The sequence below is a fragment of the Haliotis cracherodii genome, unplaced genomic scaffold, assembly GCF_022045235.1.
Source record: "Haliotis cracherodii isolate W230 unplaced genomic scaffold, xgHalCrac1.p SCAF_1, whole genome shotgun sequence".
NCBI classification, from domain to species: Eukaryota; Metazoa; Mollusca; class Gastropoda; order Lepetellida; family Haliotidae; genus Haliotis; species Haliotis cracherodii.
Genome location: NW_027266264.1, coordinates 26,243,722 through 26,260,384, shown reverse-complemented (window position 1 = coordinate 26,260,384; position 16,663 = coordinate 26,243,722). Strand labels below are relative to the sequence as shown.

Sequence of the window (16,663 nt, the reverse complement as noted above, 5' to 3'; positions counted from 1 at the left end):
TCATGGGTGTATTGATGATGCTTTAGTAAGTAAATATGTATTACCTCACAATCTCCAACAGGGAGCTTCGAGTTACAATGAAGGTCGATAAATCATGAAATATTACCTTCAAAATATAAGCATCTGTTAAATCTTTTCTATGGTTATACTTCTTATTATATTTTAGTGATGTCATTTATAAAACATTTTTGGGGTCAATTAAACCGAACAGAATCAGTTTATCTCTGTAAGTCTTCCCCATAAACAGTAGCGCGGAATTGTTAGTGCGTCAAATTTCAAGGACTCATTGATGTGATATCTTGTATGGGTGTGAGTGTCACAGCCAAACTGATCAAGCGTTTCCTTTCGCGCCTAAGAGCGGAGATTCCCCGCATTGAAAAAGCGCGTGAATCCCTTTCTAGGTATTCAACGATAGCTGTAATAGTGCTAAAAGCTGCTTAAATATTAAACGTTGACGCCAGTGAATAATCAGTCTCGGACATCTGCCGAAACAGATGCCATCAGGCGTAAAAGGAATACAGAGGTGAAGATTATATGAATGGATCACTAAAAATCAGTGACGACACCAGGTGTTCGCGAAAAGGGTAAGCATGTCCTGCCCTACCTGAAGCACCCGCCACACACAATTTGCTTTAAAGATGTAAACGTTTGTACTCCTGCCATATGATGGCGGCCTGTACTCAATGCAGTCTGCGCCAGACAACCAATTAATTGACCAGACAATGGCATATTTACTGATTTTGTTGAAACGTGAAACGACATGTTAATTTTGAATTACGTCTGGTATGTATTGCTTAACGCCGCATCAGCAATCTTGCAGCTATTAGCATCGACTGCTGTGTACAAGTGCAAAGATTCCGTGGTCCGCTAAGGTAATCGTATCTCCCATAATTTAACAAACATTTACGGCTGTGTAATGGCGCCCTAGTGCTTCAGAAAAAAATGTTTAAGATAAACGTTCATTTTGCATCTCAGTTAGGACAAGTTTAATGTTTTAATGAAAGAAAGTTAGACGATTAGATCTATCATTCATTTAGCATAGTTGCATTACATGTTCATTCACTCACTCATCATACATATTAAAGTGGTTACTTGTTCTTAGGATGATGCTCTGATATGGAAACAACAGAAAATGTGCAGTTTCTTGACATGTCGTTGATGAAGTCACTTTTGGCAAATGCTACCGACACGACAGACACACCACGTTACAGAGGTATGCAGCAGGCTTGAAAAGTCAACATTTACTCAGCGGACAAGTACAAGAGCGAACATGGCAAGCTTGCCTTCTTAGAAAACGTTGTAAATTAGCTCCAACGTTGTCGAATTAGCTTCCAACTTTGTCATTAAGGTGTTTGGGCTTTTTGTGGTAGTATTGTGAATAACAGAAGTTAATCACCTACACGATCGTGACCCGGGATTTGTTCGTGCTGTGTGTCCAATATTAAGAAAACGAATGTCATTTGTCTTGACCTGGTGATCAGAACAGTACACGTTTATAACTCGGTTCGAACTCTTCGGCATGCGATGTGGAAATGACAAATGGATATATACAATGTGAGAAGGCGAGATGAATACCTGATTAACCAGCTGATTGAACATTTTCCATTATGACCTTACGAAACATGTGGAGTTTGTTTTAAATCTGACTGTCTGAATTTTAAAATGTTTGGTGTCTCCAAATATGCTTTTTGTGATCAGTTGTCTCTCTTCATTGAAATGTTTCAGTTTTAAAATCATAATGGAATCCATCACCAATATCAATACTCAACCTTACATAATTTACATTTCCTTTCATATATTGGTATTTTAGTCCATCTTCCCTTTTCAATAGGCAAGTGGTGGCATGTTCAAGGCTTAGAATATGTATTTGCTGTATAATACAACGAACCTATCACCAAAGCTTGGAGTAAAGGTTTTACTTGATATGTGTAAGATGTGTGCCTCTTCTTTTAGGTCCAGTTGATATCACGTGTCAAGATATAACGTTTTTATTGTAACTCTCACTCTCTCTCTCTCTCTCTCTCTCTCTCTCTCTCTCTCTCTCTCTCTCTCTCTCAACAGACTGTTTCAGTCATCTCTACACATACTACTCAACACACTGTGGTCAGACACACATTATATTACGTTCATCTACGTAGAATATGGGATAAATCATTTAGGCAAGAAGTAGGCATCCCCATGGGCGCCAACTGTGCTCTCCATCTTGCTGATCAGTTTCTTTATGCACATGAATCGGAATTTCTGCTCGGATTGGCAAAATCAAAACAGGGTAATTTGACCAAGCAGTATAACCTAAGCTTCAGGTATAGCGATGATCTGAAGTTGTTCAATAACAATCAAGTAGCCATGGTAGATATGGGGAGGACAAATGTAACGCATCAATGACAAAGTCCGATGCAGTTCCCAACTTGTCCTTAAACCATATGTCCCCGTGTAGTTTTGTTGGGTGAATAATTGACTGGACTTTGCATGTGTTTTCGAGAACATCCGGTATCATCACCAACACATGCTCATGATATAGACGGAATCGTACAATGTTATTCGTAATAATTCGCAATTTTAATTAACACACGGATAAAACGCGCTGTTTCAGACATTGATGAACACATTGCCTAACGCTGATAAACAATTTGTGTCAGACATTGATACACATATTGCTTAACACCTAGTACACAACTTGATAAATACGCTTTCACAAATGGAGAAACACAATCCTTAACACACTGGTACAAACACTGGCACACTGATACATGTATGTACATCTTGTGAGATTGAAACATATTTCTTTATACCGTGTCACACACACTACCTTACACATGCTTCAAACACACGCACACGTGCGCATACAGGCAACGCTACTCTCAAGGTACATTTTCCACCTAATCACAATCGTCACGATATGGGTGAAATATTGCCGATTTGACGTAAAGCATAAACTCACTCACTCACCTAATCACAAATTAACACGACACATTAATTTTAGGAGTAATATTTTGTTCATATCATAACAGGGTGGTATTTAAGATAACTTGTGACGTCGTGCAGTGGGATTTGTTGAAGCAGGTCTCAAGCAAAGTTACATGGCTATTACATACGAAAATGTCCTGTAACGAAATGCTTTGCGACACCCTTTTAATAATTTTACAATAACAAGCACAATTATTGATGCTTCAAAGGTATTTATAACATGAAGTACCAAAATAACACAACGCGGGAATAGCACGACCATACCTATCAGCAGTTCAAAGGTTTGTATCGCGACAGGGGGTATCAATGCAGCCAGCTTATAATTTTATTGACATTTTGATTGCTACATTTCTTCATCGTATGCCATGGATATTTACGTTTCCTTTGATCAATTTCAAATAATGCGCTCAGAAATAGACATGCTGTACAGGCCTCATACACGTAATAGTTTCATTAATAACAGACTATATTGAATAAGTCAACCAAGTCAATGTCTGGCATTTAGCATTCGCTTCATACGAAACATTAAATGAATGGCTGATAATGGCCACGAAATCCATTTTGAATGGAATTATCTTTCGTTTTATCGAAAAAGTTGTTTCGGTGAGGCCTTCTTTTGTATATCTTTTACAATAGCAGATAACATCAGTGATGCCATAAAGGGCAGATTTCATTAAGATTTCATATCTTTTATCATTGATAGAAACACCTCTTGTCGTAACAATGTCCAGGTCGTCATTTGTTGTGCTTCAGGCATTTCATAATAGTTTCTGCCTCCTACTTTATTGATCCGTCGACTCACAATTTCACAAGTGATTACAGATTTTTTTCACCTGACGAGACTCTTTGAGACCTTTCAGTAAGTCTGACAATACTGGGAGCGAAGTAACCCTTTGACTTTTCTTCAAAAACGAATTCCTTTTCATTTTCCTTTATTTCTCCCGACCAAAGATTCTTTTCATAAATTGCTTTAAACATGTCAATATTTTTCAAGGATAATTTCGACAATCGACCAAATGGTTTGGGAATAAAACACGATTGTGAAATGACCTTTTTCCTTTCATAAGCATAAGTTCTGTCTATGGATTAAACATCTCTTGGTTAAACCACATTATGTTTTAAAATAGATATCGTTTTCAAGCCTCATCAGATTTTGACACAGATCGACCGTTGGTATATGCTCTTCAGTTGACCTTTTCAAGATGTTCGTACAGATAGGCAACAGGTTGACTGACACGCATGGTCTGACCTTATGGCATGACCTGACACCCGTATAGTGGCTGATACACGATGTGTCCAGTGTTTAAAAGAGTGCTGACATTTATTTTCTTGGAGACTGAATGTATTGAGAACAGAGCAGGCCATAGTCTTTCTCGATTGTCAGGCTCCATCTTTGTATTGAAAGAAAACAGATGACAGATTCACCAGTTACATCTTTCGTTCCATTATCGTGATGAAGGACCAAGAGTTTACTCAAGACACAGATACGAAATATGTACATCCTGCTGCAAAAGGTTCAACGACACTGAAAGAGTTTTCAAATGCAATGCCCATGGCCATTCCCCGTCGTGTCGTTGCTGGTGGAAATGGGGATGTCAAAGAAAACTTTAAATGTGCGTTGAAGAATGCGAGAATGGAATCTGAAGTTTCCGAAAACTTTCTAAAAATTCAGCCGAAAGTTTGGATGTCTTTTGTGAGTGAGGGTCCAACTGCCAGCGTTGGTGACCAAATCAGGGTACGTGATACGGTTGAAATTGTTGATGATTGTGAAACGATGAGAGACATTGACGTTATGGTAACTGCAACGACGTCGTTGCCAAGTACAGCTGAAAGTGATGTGGAATCGACAAAGACAACTCAGCAGCCAGATGACACTGATGGGGATTACGCCTTGCTTCATATAATAACAGGTACTACATTAACAGTTCACGTTTGCCAAAACAAAATGGCAATTACACAGTCACTCTTTTGAAGGAATGTTCCTGATTTTATTATATTTTTATTTTCTGTAGAAAATCGAAACAACATTTTAACTCCTTCATATTAACTAAACTAATTGTATAAATTGTATTGTCCGCGTTTCAAAATTGTTTAAAATTTATGGATGCAACTGTAGTCAAATGTCTAGTATCGACATCATCGTCATTTCGTCATTGTTTCAGATACCTGACATCTTAAATGCCGGGTAAAATAAAGATTATGTTCGATGGCGGCTAAAAATGAAGCAAACAAAAAGTGGTTATACGATGATGGTATATTTGATATGGGTATCATAGTTACGTTTTGAACTTCAACTTTGTAGTGTTTTTCGCGACTGTTTTCAGACTAGCAATGTTTTGAAAACTTTTGAAATTTTCCAAATTCATAGGGAGTACATGCTTTTGCCCGGCAATGTAATACCTTTGTGTAGGGTTTTACATGTGTGTCAGTATTTTATGTTGTGGATGTATGTAATAACCTCACCCATATTATTCTGTATAGGAATATACTCTTTGATTAAAAAGTTCCACAATATAAAAAAGGCACAAGTATTAAATCTGACATACCACTGCGTTACCCGAATCATTACGAAATAGGGGGGCGCCGCGATTCGCTGCTGTGCAGAGTTGCGTCCCTTGGGCACGCCAGAAACCTATGATTGTGGGTTCGAATCCCGGTTCGACCCGATTATGTTTCTAGGTTTGTCAGCACCATACCCGTGCTCGTGGGTTTCCCCGAAGTGGTAAACGTCTGACGCCTGCATCACTTCGGGCTTTCCTCCCACATTAAGCTGACACGCCGTGATATAACTGGAAAACTGTTAAAAGCGGCGTTAAACCGAACTCACTCACTCATTACGAAATATGTGAATATAATAAAACAAAGCGAATCATACTACTGGGTGTCCATGGATCTGTGTCCCTTAGTGATGCAGGTCCCGCTGATCAGTTTTCGAATTCCAGATTCGCCCTAATTATTTGGGTTTTCAAGTAGTAAATATCTTCGACCTACGTCAGTTTGGGCTTTTCTATAACATTACCCCGTCACTGGGATATACAGGCTTACAAACAGTCTATTCGTAGAAAGGCCACAGAACAATTCATAATACAATGTTCATCTACACTGTAGATATCGCTGCAATAAAATTGCATTACATTGCTATGCAGACCATTGTGACGTCATTGTTACATGACGTCACAATCAAATGACATCACTAATGACCCTGCTCCTGAAGTTGTTAGCAGTACTCTTTACACTTAAGACACTGCTTATTACTGTCTACAAACTGAAAAGGTTGGAAGTAGGATGTTGGATGATCAATAAAATCTCACCCTTGTGTCTTTTGATATAAAATATATCATCATTCGTTGATAAAAGTGGATAAAGTGGGAAGCAAGCTTCGGAGTTTTTTCCCACTTTTATCAACTCGTGTAGATATATTTAATATCAAAATATATTCGGGTGAATTTCTCTATTTGTATCTCATCTAAGCAAAAATATTCATATTGGACATAAATTTAACAAACTGATATTGGTATAATGAAAGTAATATTTGGTTAATATTAGAGTTCTCTTTGATGTTGAAAATGTTGCCATAGCAAAAGTACATGATATTCATCTTCTATGCCCGAATGGCAATTTAAGCAGGGAGATACAGTTTCATATTTTATATGAGATATTTGTCCAACCGACTATTTACTGACTCAGATGAAAATCATGGTACAAAACACGATAATCTTTTATCTGCAGGTGACACTGTCCAGAGGGGTGTGTCTACAGAACTCAGGTATTCATAGCCCCCCCCCCCCCCCCACACACACACACACACCACATACACACACACACACCAACCACACACACACACACACACACACACACACACACACACACACACACACACACACACACCACATACACACACACACACACCACATACACACATACGCACCACAGACAGATATTTAAATTCATATGTGCATATGTGTGTGTGTGTGTGTGTGTGTGTGTGTGTGTGTGTGTGTGTGTGTTCTCAAAGTATTATGCAATATCTGAATACATTTCTTTGAATATCGACCTGTTGAACATAACGTAAGACACTGAATCGTACGTTAGATGTCCATGATGTGCATTGATGAACCCTGTAATCAGTCAAAGTTAAAACAGATTGCCATGTTTGGGAGTCGCATTTATTGCATGCACATACAGTAATTGGCTCTCCGTCTTCATGTTTCTGCCAACAGGAAGAATGTTTTCAGAATACTGAGTGGACTATACGGCATATTCTTGGTCATGCTTGGTGCAGTGTTACCCATAGCAGAAACATTCGTAGATTCACGTCGCCCATATTTCTTTGAGGTAAGCTACCGCGTATAACATACTCTTCTTCATTACTCCTATCTTAGAGTATTTGATTTAAACAAAAAGTCCACGGTAATCCGGACAGTATCTTTGTGACTGATATCGCTGGGATTAACAATGTTCCGGAATACAAATCATACAAACGTAAGCTTAACCAGAGGTAGAAATTAGTGCAGACGTTCCTGTTGACTAGGGGCGGTCGGGTAGCCCAGTGGTTAAAGCGTTTGTTTGTCACGCCGAAGATCCAGGTTCCATTCCCCACATGGGTACAATTTGTGAAGCCCATTCCTGTGGTCCCCCGCCTGGTTATTGCTAAGATCTTGCTAAAAGCGGCGTAAAACCATACTCACTCACTTCTGCTGACTTCTCTTGAATCCTATTAGGATGTCGTCTTAAGCAATGCAGTCTCGGGAAAGAAAAGCTATTTGTAATGATAGAAAGCAATGTAAATCTACATGTAATTACATAGAGAAAGTGACTTAATTACATTTTGACGAAATTACTTGACTGATTTGTATCAGTGCACCATGAAACAGACTCTACATTATCACGTGGACACGTATTTAATTAACAATTGTCCAGACTATGTCACGATAGCTTTGCTTGTGTAACCGGAAAGATATATAACTAGCTACAGTCATTACTCAACAGTCTTGTGAGTCCTAGAAGCCTCCCTGATGTCTACTCGTTTACATGTAGGAGGAGGCCACGTGCTCACATTGTTGGGAAAGAAAAGTGATGCCACCGAACAGGAAAATTGTTAAAAACAATCGTACTTTTTACTGCTGGGTGGTTGGTTAAAAAGCATTGACTGGTTACGTCTAAGGCAACAAATTCAAGTCCCCGCTTTGGTCGATTGTGGAAACATGTCCTGGTGGCTCTTAATGAAATACACCCCGATTCTTGTATCTGACCGTGTGCGTTTCTAACTTGGTGTTTGGTTCAATTTCCAGGCGTTCTATGTCTACCTGTACTGCACAAGCATGGGATTCCTTCTGTATGTCTACCTCTACCTTCTGCGCAGGCGCAGACGTAGCATTCGAGATTTGGTGCGGAACTTCTCTCGCAACTTCCGTTTCAACGTAGATGACCATTCCCGGTCATCGAGTTCTGCATCTTCTTCTTCAAATAGACAAAGACGTAGGAAAGTAGCATTTGATGACAGCACAACTAGTCGTCACACCGGTAGCTTTTATCTGAGGCTCGGTGCAGTAGGTGAGAGTAAATGCCAGATATGTAGTCCTGTGGGCGATGTATTTAACGAATGTAGAATTCAAATCAAAGAATACACGGGCTGACATCTAATATATAGAATTTCACAAGGCAGAGTTGCGTCTCTAATGCGATCCTATGATTTTAAGTTCGAATCTTAGATTCACCCTGATTATGAATCTTGGTTTGTTAGTACCATACCCGTTCGTATATCTAACTTTGGTATTATTTGTGAACTTAAATATACAGGTATTGTTGGGTAGTATACATTGATGTAGTTTATATTTGTTTGAAACTTGAAAACCGGCACCGAGTTGCCATGGAAACATTGTCCTTCAATGTTATTGTTCAAACGCTTTTTTCCAATAATTGGTCAAGACTGCACTTAGCCATATTTGTAGTTTTTTTACAACATAAATAAGACATGCCGCCTCGGGCTATATACACTGACGGCCAAAAGAAACGTTACCATAGTTTTAAATGACTCTTTAAAAAAAGAACACAACAGATAGATGCATGAATGTATAGAAAATATCACAATCTCAACGAAATCAACATTTAAAATGACAGTCATACAGCATCCGATATTGGCATGACAGTAGCAAAAACGAATTTTCAACGTAATGGACAAAGGGCACAAACGCAAAACCTCTCCGACGCACATATAAAGTCAGTCGTGACCATTTTTCTTTGAGGGCCTGGATCAGTTCTTGTCGGTTGGCTAGAGGATGTGGTCGATGTCGAACACGACGATCCATGACATCTTAGAAGTGTTCTATGGAGGAAATGTCTGGGGAGTGTGCTTGACACGGCAACACCTTGACGTTGTAGGCTGCAAGGGAATTAATTCCTCCCCACACCCTAACACCCCCTCGACCATACGGCACGATAAAGCCGCTGTCTTCCATCAGCTGTGAACAGACAGAACCGGCTTTAATAAGTGAAGGCGACCCTCTGCCTGTCACGTCGCTGCCAACGACGTACAGTCCGGGCCCATCTCAATCTCTGACGACGATGTTAGGCTGACAATACCTGCTCTCGGTAAGGTCACTAAACCTTAATTGATTGAACCCTGAGTCGCCTGACCACTGTCTTTCGACAACCATATGCCCTAAGACATTCGTCGCTGATGATGTCACTGCCAGGAATGGATGCAAAGTACGCAAGTACCGGTCTTCAATGGGTGTAGTTGGGTCTCCCTGTCTGATGTCTGCCCGGTCTGTCTGTAACGTTGCTTCAGGTTAATTACAGCAACACCAGAGCAACCAAAAGTTGTACCAATGTGGGCATGGGCGTCTCCCATCTATATCATACACAGGGCCTTGCGTTGTTCTGGTGTCGGTCGTGGCATTTCTGTGGTACTTTATTATCTGTGTGAGTGTCTGACATGCCGTCCACATCATGTATATGCCCTTATTGAACGTGTAGTTTCGGCTGCCCAAGCGGCACATGTTTTTCACTTTTTCCCATTTTCTACTAACGAAGAACGTGCCCTGGACGTGTATCCCTTTCTGCAAAGAGCATTTTTGGGTTTTGCATTGATTTAGATAGAAGTTGCGTTTTTAAATTTTTGCAATTTTATTTTGAAAGTGGTAAAGTTTAATTTTGGATGTCAGTTTATAACGCATGTAAATCATAACTATTTCCAACAATAGGATTTCAGGAAAGACCTTTTTGTGTACACGCAATTCGAAATGATCAGGTTTTAGGTCTAACCTAGACCCATAACGCACAAACATGCGTGTCGCATAGTGTCACGACAAAACTCATTGTTTTATTCCATTCTTTGACCGATTGTTCGATATATCAACGTCTCAGGGGCGTTGGGGTTTATTCCTAATAGGTTTCTCGACAGTGTGTGGAGTTTGCTGATTGAATTCTGTCTCGGCACCGTCCACGGCCGAGTCCTCCCATCCCTTTTTACAGTTATATGCTGTGTTCAGATTATTCAGAATCGATAGTCACTTGCACTTCACTCCATGGATACCGCATTTAGTGTATGTTTTTATGCTAGAAACGTATGTTGTGTTCCAATTCAGAGAGTTTTTAAGACAAGGAATAAGTACCTCTTCAACATGCCAATGTCAAAAGATCTTAGTAACTCAATTCCATTACTTTTTATAATTGATGACCATTGTTGAAGCCCTCAAGGCATTTCATGTGCGATGCAGTAGCGTACCATGAATGATGAGAAAAAGCTAAATGAAATCAGGTGACAAAGACCTAGAAGATACCATCAGTAGATGTCCTCAGTAAATCAGTAGATGCTCTCAGTGAGTACCGCCTTCCAAACGGGTTAACATCACGTCAAAATTGAGCACATGTCCTATTGAAAACCTTAACATGAACATCGATCTTAACAACGACCAATTCAGCTCTTGTCGTCCTAAACTCACGAATCACTGTCAATTCAAGACGGTAAAATCACGAATTCAGTTTAATTCATGTGCGCACACCCACGAATCACCGTTAGTTCCCGACCCTACACTCACCAATCACCGTTAAATCTCGACCGTACACTCACCAATCACCGTTAATTCTCGACCGTACACAAACGAAAAACCGTTAATTTTCGACCCTACACCCACGAATCACCGTTAATTCACAATGATGGCGACGGGCGTACGGAAGCACCCGTTTGAGTGAAAATCAAGGTCACGACACACATAGAGGTGATATAGGTAAAACTAAATATTCCAATTAACCCTGACAATTCAAGAGTGACAACCGAACTGATCATTTCGACAATGTTTTGTGTGTGTACGTTTTGTCAAGTAAATGTCAAGATTCACTTCCTCATAACACCTATGTCTCCAGGCTTTGGCATTGGCAGCATGATTCACAGTGGACTGACCATAGGTCACTATTTCGAGATAACGCACTATCATGACTCGTGCAGTGACGTCATCCAAGCCATTAAGCCCGTGGCCAAACTGGCATTTACCTTCGTACAGCTGTACTTCCTGTTCCTCAACTCCAAGGTCAGTGGTCACAGATGTTATCAGGATTCGTAGCCCCAAGAACGACACGACGTCAATTTAAAAAGTTGTAATGAAAAGGGCAAATGTAACTTACTTCTTGTGAATGAGAGAGAGAGAGAGAGAGAGAGAGAGAGAGAGAGAGAGAGAGAGAGAGAGAGAGAGAGGTGTGTGTGTGTGTTTATGTGTTTGTGTTGATTTTGATTTTCACTTGAAAAAAAACACAGATTGTCCAAGTTTGTCTAAATTGGAGATTTTGTTTTCAGTGTAATTGGCTGTCAAATAAATACACCCCACAAGCAAATGTGAAAGGTTCACCAGCTATATTGAAATATGGCATGTTCCGAATTTGCAATCTTTGTCTCTGCATGACTGTCTGGCGTATTGGCCGATTCGCTCCCCCCCCCCCCCCCCCCCCCCCCCGAACCCCAGCCCCCCCCCCCCCCCCCCACCCCCCCCCCCCCCACATCACCCTCAAACCTATCTCCTTCGCTCGCTCTCTCTCATTCACAAATGGCTTATATCATTAAGCTACGCCCGATGTTTCTTTCATTTTATTGTAAGAGACATTTTATTTAAATTCCCTCTGTGACTTAGATGTGCATCTACCGCTACAAGGTTCTGGCACAGTTCGGACTCATGCACATGTGTGGCACCAACATCTGTGTCTGGCTCAGGAGCATTGTCGTGGAAACCTTGCACGTGACACAGAAGTGGGAGATGCGCCAGGCCCTCGATCACCAACAGACTCGGGTGGGTTCTACAGCTCTCAGTATGAAACACACGGACAGCTCTGCCATCACAGGTGCAGGTGAGTATAGGCAGGTACAGGCAGGTATAGGCAGGTACAGGCAGGTATAGGCAGGTACAGGCAGGTATAGGCAGGTATAGGCAGGTACAGGCAGGTATAGGCAGGTACAGGCAGGCTACAGGTGTGGACACGAAACAGTGAATGCGGTCAATCGTGTTTAATTGTTTAAAGAATGTGGTAAACATGTTCAGAACGTAATGTTGGAATAAGCACCACCATTTCTACCCATTTCCAGCTAGGGTCGGACATTATTAATTGTCCACCTGTCTCGAGGGGTACATAGGTTGACGTACCCCCTACGTTAGAGGGTACATCACCTCATGTTACCAGATGGTCCGGAGGACAACGAAGTTCTATTACAACCGCACATCTATTATATGACATGTATGAATCCAATAGTCAGTCATGTATCCACTTCGTTTATTTTTCACATTCAACGAACAACAACAGACGACAGAAAACAAACTTAGATTTATTCCCCCAGATCTATTTCATTCGGAAACTATTGTAAATATCCGGAGACGGGCGTCTTATATAATTAAGTCGAGATACACAATTGTGGTTTGGTATGCTGCAAATGTAATAATTATTCAAACATAGGATATGATTGAGGGGTACATTTTAAATAATAGAATGGGTCTCAGGCGATCAGAACCGACATTCATGTGTTAGGTAAGGTCATGTTATTTCTGCCATGTATGTAGTTAATGTCCAAATTTACTCAATGTGCTGAGAATGTTTTTCAGAATTACCTCCCTTGCAGGCCGTCATCGGGGAAGTCACTAACAAGCAAATACAACTTACATGCTTATTGTTATTTATTTCATGTTAAAATGTTCACAAATCTCAGCTTATGGTTTTTGCAGCATAAAATATGTTTCAGCCCGTATTCTCTTTGTTGCCGTTTTTTCAAAAAGTTTGGTTAGCTTTTAGCATTGTAGCTTTATCCTAATATGAGTAAAACAACATCATCGTGTAAATACAACTAGATTAATAGATATAACACTATATGATTAAGCAGACACAATAACGTTTGAGTGACTTAAACTAAACTTGCTACTGATGCAGATTGACCTCCTTAGGCTGTAGTTAATGAAGGTTGAAGGCTCGTGTCTACTTTGTTCCACAGAGTGTGTCTCTGATCGGCTATTCTGTATACTGTTCATAGGAATCTGATGGAAGTACAAGCGGGTTTAATACACCAACCTCCGACTCCCAATTGAAACTGGCCGATGGTATAACCGCAATAGGGAAGATAGGCTTTGCTCTCTCTGTAAAAATAAAATTGGTGATGAATTCCATTTTATACTAGAATGCCATGAATTGGATCATTTAAGAAATAAATATCTCCCATTATATTATTGTAAATATCCAAATACTGAAAAATTTGTTTCACTTATGACTTGTTCTTATAAACCTCTCCTCTTACGACTAGCCCAGTATGTATAATATGGACTGCGTATGCTCCACTAACTATTGTCTCATTTCTTTGTATATATGTCTCTCTTGTCAACTTCTTTATGTCACCACGGTGATTCATGAGAAATAAACATCTTCAATACTAAACTGAACACCAACACAACCATTTACAAGCCGAGCGTGATAACTGTGAAATGCATGTTTCATATGTAAAGAGCGTAAATTTGGATCGTGACCACGAGTGCTTGATTTGCGCAAAAAGAGGGATATGGTGCGCGGTATCCAAGCATACATTCAGACAACAGAACAACGAGCAAGCCTTAGTATTAATACGGAAGGTAGCTATGAAACGAGGACCCTATAGAAACAATATTGCTCGAGGATTATGCAGTACTTCTATGTTGTTGTTTCAGCAGAAAGGGCGGGGTCGTTCTTGCCTGAATTAAGCTGTCACTGGGATGCCATGATGGGGAAAGTCGTCGAGCAGGCGGCCTACTACCTGTACCCTTGTACCATTGAATACAGCCTCATCTCCGCAGGTAGACAGGTCATACTGTTACAGTAAATGCATTACTTCCTATAATCTGAGGCCCGTGAGGATCCGGGAAAGAATAGGTCTTCAGCAACTCATTCTTGCCGTAAAAGGCGACTACGCTTGTCGTAAGAGGCGACACACGGGATTGGGTGGTCAGGCTCGCTGACTTGGTTGGTCATCGTATCCCAACCGCGTACATCGATACTCATGATGTCATTCACTGGATTGTCTGGTCCAGACTCGATTATTTACAGGCCGTCGTCATAAAGGTGGAATATTGCCGAGTGCGGCGTTAAACAACAAACAAACAACAAACAACATCATATAGTCTGATAGAGAAATCTGAATGGATAACCATATTCACTGTATTTTTTTTCTTAAAAAACAACAATTGTATTACAATTTGAATAACTGAATAAAATCATTAATAAGTTGCTAGTGTCATCTGACCTGGAAAATGTTTACTGTAGACACCATGCAAGAAATAAATACAGGAAAACCTTGTTAACTTGAGTTGTTGAAATTGAATATCGAATTTTTCGCAAATCGAGAAAAGCGACATTGCAATGTTATACCAAAGTACCTTCCGGGATTCTGCAAGACAATGTGGTTATAAATTGCCGTGCAAAAGAAAATATACATTTGGAGATTGAATTTGACCAACAAATTACCAAAGTTATCAAAACGTTAAGAAGCCAAAAACATCGAACTGCAAACTTAAAGTAAAAACACGTATCAAATACTTCTCCGTCGAAAAAACATTTCTTGTTTGTTTCATTTAAAATCACCATCAAACATGGGTGTATATTGTCTTTTGCCCATCAGTTAATAATATAACCTCAAACGATAAATTGAGCTGATCGAGCTAAGCCATGGTATAATATCGACCGAGAGTCTTTAAAGAGAGAATGATGCAGATGTTTAAATACATTTAAGAGAAAGAAAGTATTAGCCTCACTTGAAGTTTCATTGAAAATAATAATGGGTCAAATATTGATACAATATCCAAGTTTAAAATGACCTTGTCTTTCTACAGGTATATTGTACCTGATGTGGAAGAATGTTGGCAGTGAACATACACACAGACCCAAGGAGGCCGACGAGGAACACAAACTACATCGAATGAGCGTCGACTGTGCTGGGTCCAGCAGGGGTCTCTTCTGCGGACTTCTCGTCCTTGTGTTCGCCGTCATCTGTCTCGTCGCCTTCTATGTTTTCCTGGGGGAGGAACATCTCGGCTCTATCGCCTCCCTTGTCGGGCACCTGTCAGAAACGTCGATATATATCGTAGCCACTGCGGCTCTAGGTATTGGCAGTTACCGCATGAAAGGCATGCATTTCGACCGTCAAGGACACAGCGGCCTTGAACAAACGCTGCTCTTGATCAGTTTAAGTGGGTTAATGCTCTATTCCACGTTCAGCATTGTATCTGCCATATTTCACTATGGTACTCTGGAGGGTTGTCTCACTATCGTTACCAATTCTATCATGGCGTTCCAAGCATCAACACAGGCGTTGTTTATCATTGTTGGGCTGCGCATGACGGTTGCTAATGCATACCAGGTTCGGGCCAAACCAGGAAGAGAATGTATCACCTTTCTGTTGATAAGTAATTTTGCTATGTTTGGAATTAATGTCTTTGAGACACAGAAGATGGAACACAACCCCCTCCAGGTGGCTCTTTATGGAACCAAGGCGTGGTCAATCTTCACTCACGTGTCCGTCCCCCTTGGCATATTCTACCGGTTTCACTCAACAGTGTGTCTGTCTAACATATGGAAGCAGGCATGGAAGAGGGAGCTGTCAAACTGAGAAATATTTATTTAGTATAAATATAAGCGTCATTACACACGGGTATTCGCATCCAAAATGAAAACGTTTTGAGAGCATACCTTCCCACTGGACTTATAGTCCCAGTATTAAAGGTATCAAACAAAATAATACCCACCTATCATTTCCGTGATTTCTAAAAAAACATGTTATGTATTGATCGATATTTGTAATGACTTTATCAATGCTTGTTCAAGGGACGCGATGACTCAATTATACACATTTCCAATAGACAGAGTTTACTGACGAAAGACAAGCTTGTAACCAAGTGATAGTTTTGTGCCATGTATTGTTTACTTCTCTGTTGTACAAAATGGTTGTTTCTCCGTTGTGTGTAGGTTTAGTTGACTGTTGTACTGAATGGGTACATCTCCGTTATATGTGTAGGTTGTGTTGACTGTTGTACTAGTGGTAACATCTCCGTTATATGTGTAGGTTGTGTTGACTGTTGTACTAATGGTAACATCTCCGTTATATGTGTAGGTTGTGTTGACTGATGTACTAGTGGTAACATCTCCGTTATTTGTGTAGGTTGTGTTGACTATTGTACTAGTGGTAACATCTCCGCTATGT

At 40.3% G+C, this 16,663-nt stretch overlaps 1 pseudogene; it reads left to right on the top strand.

Moving 5' to 3' along the window:
* The first annotated feature begins 4,420 nt into the window (after positions 1 to 4,420).
* Positions 4,421 to 16,072, top strand: LOC139454998 (proton channel OtopLc-like; annotated as a pseudogene).
* Positions 16,073 to 16,663: the final 591 nt, after the last annotated feature.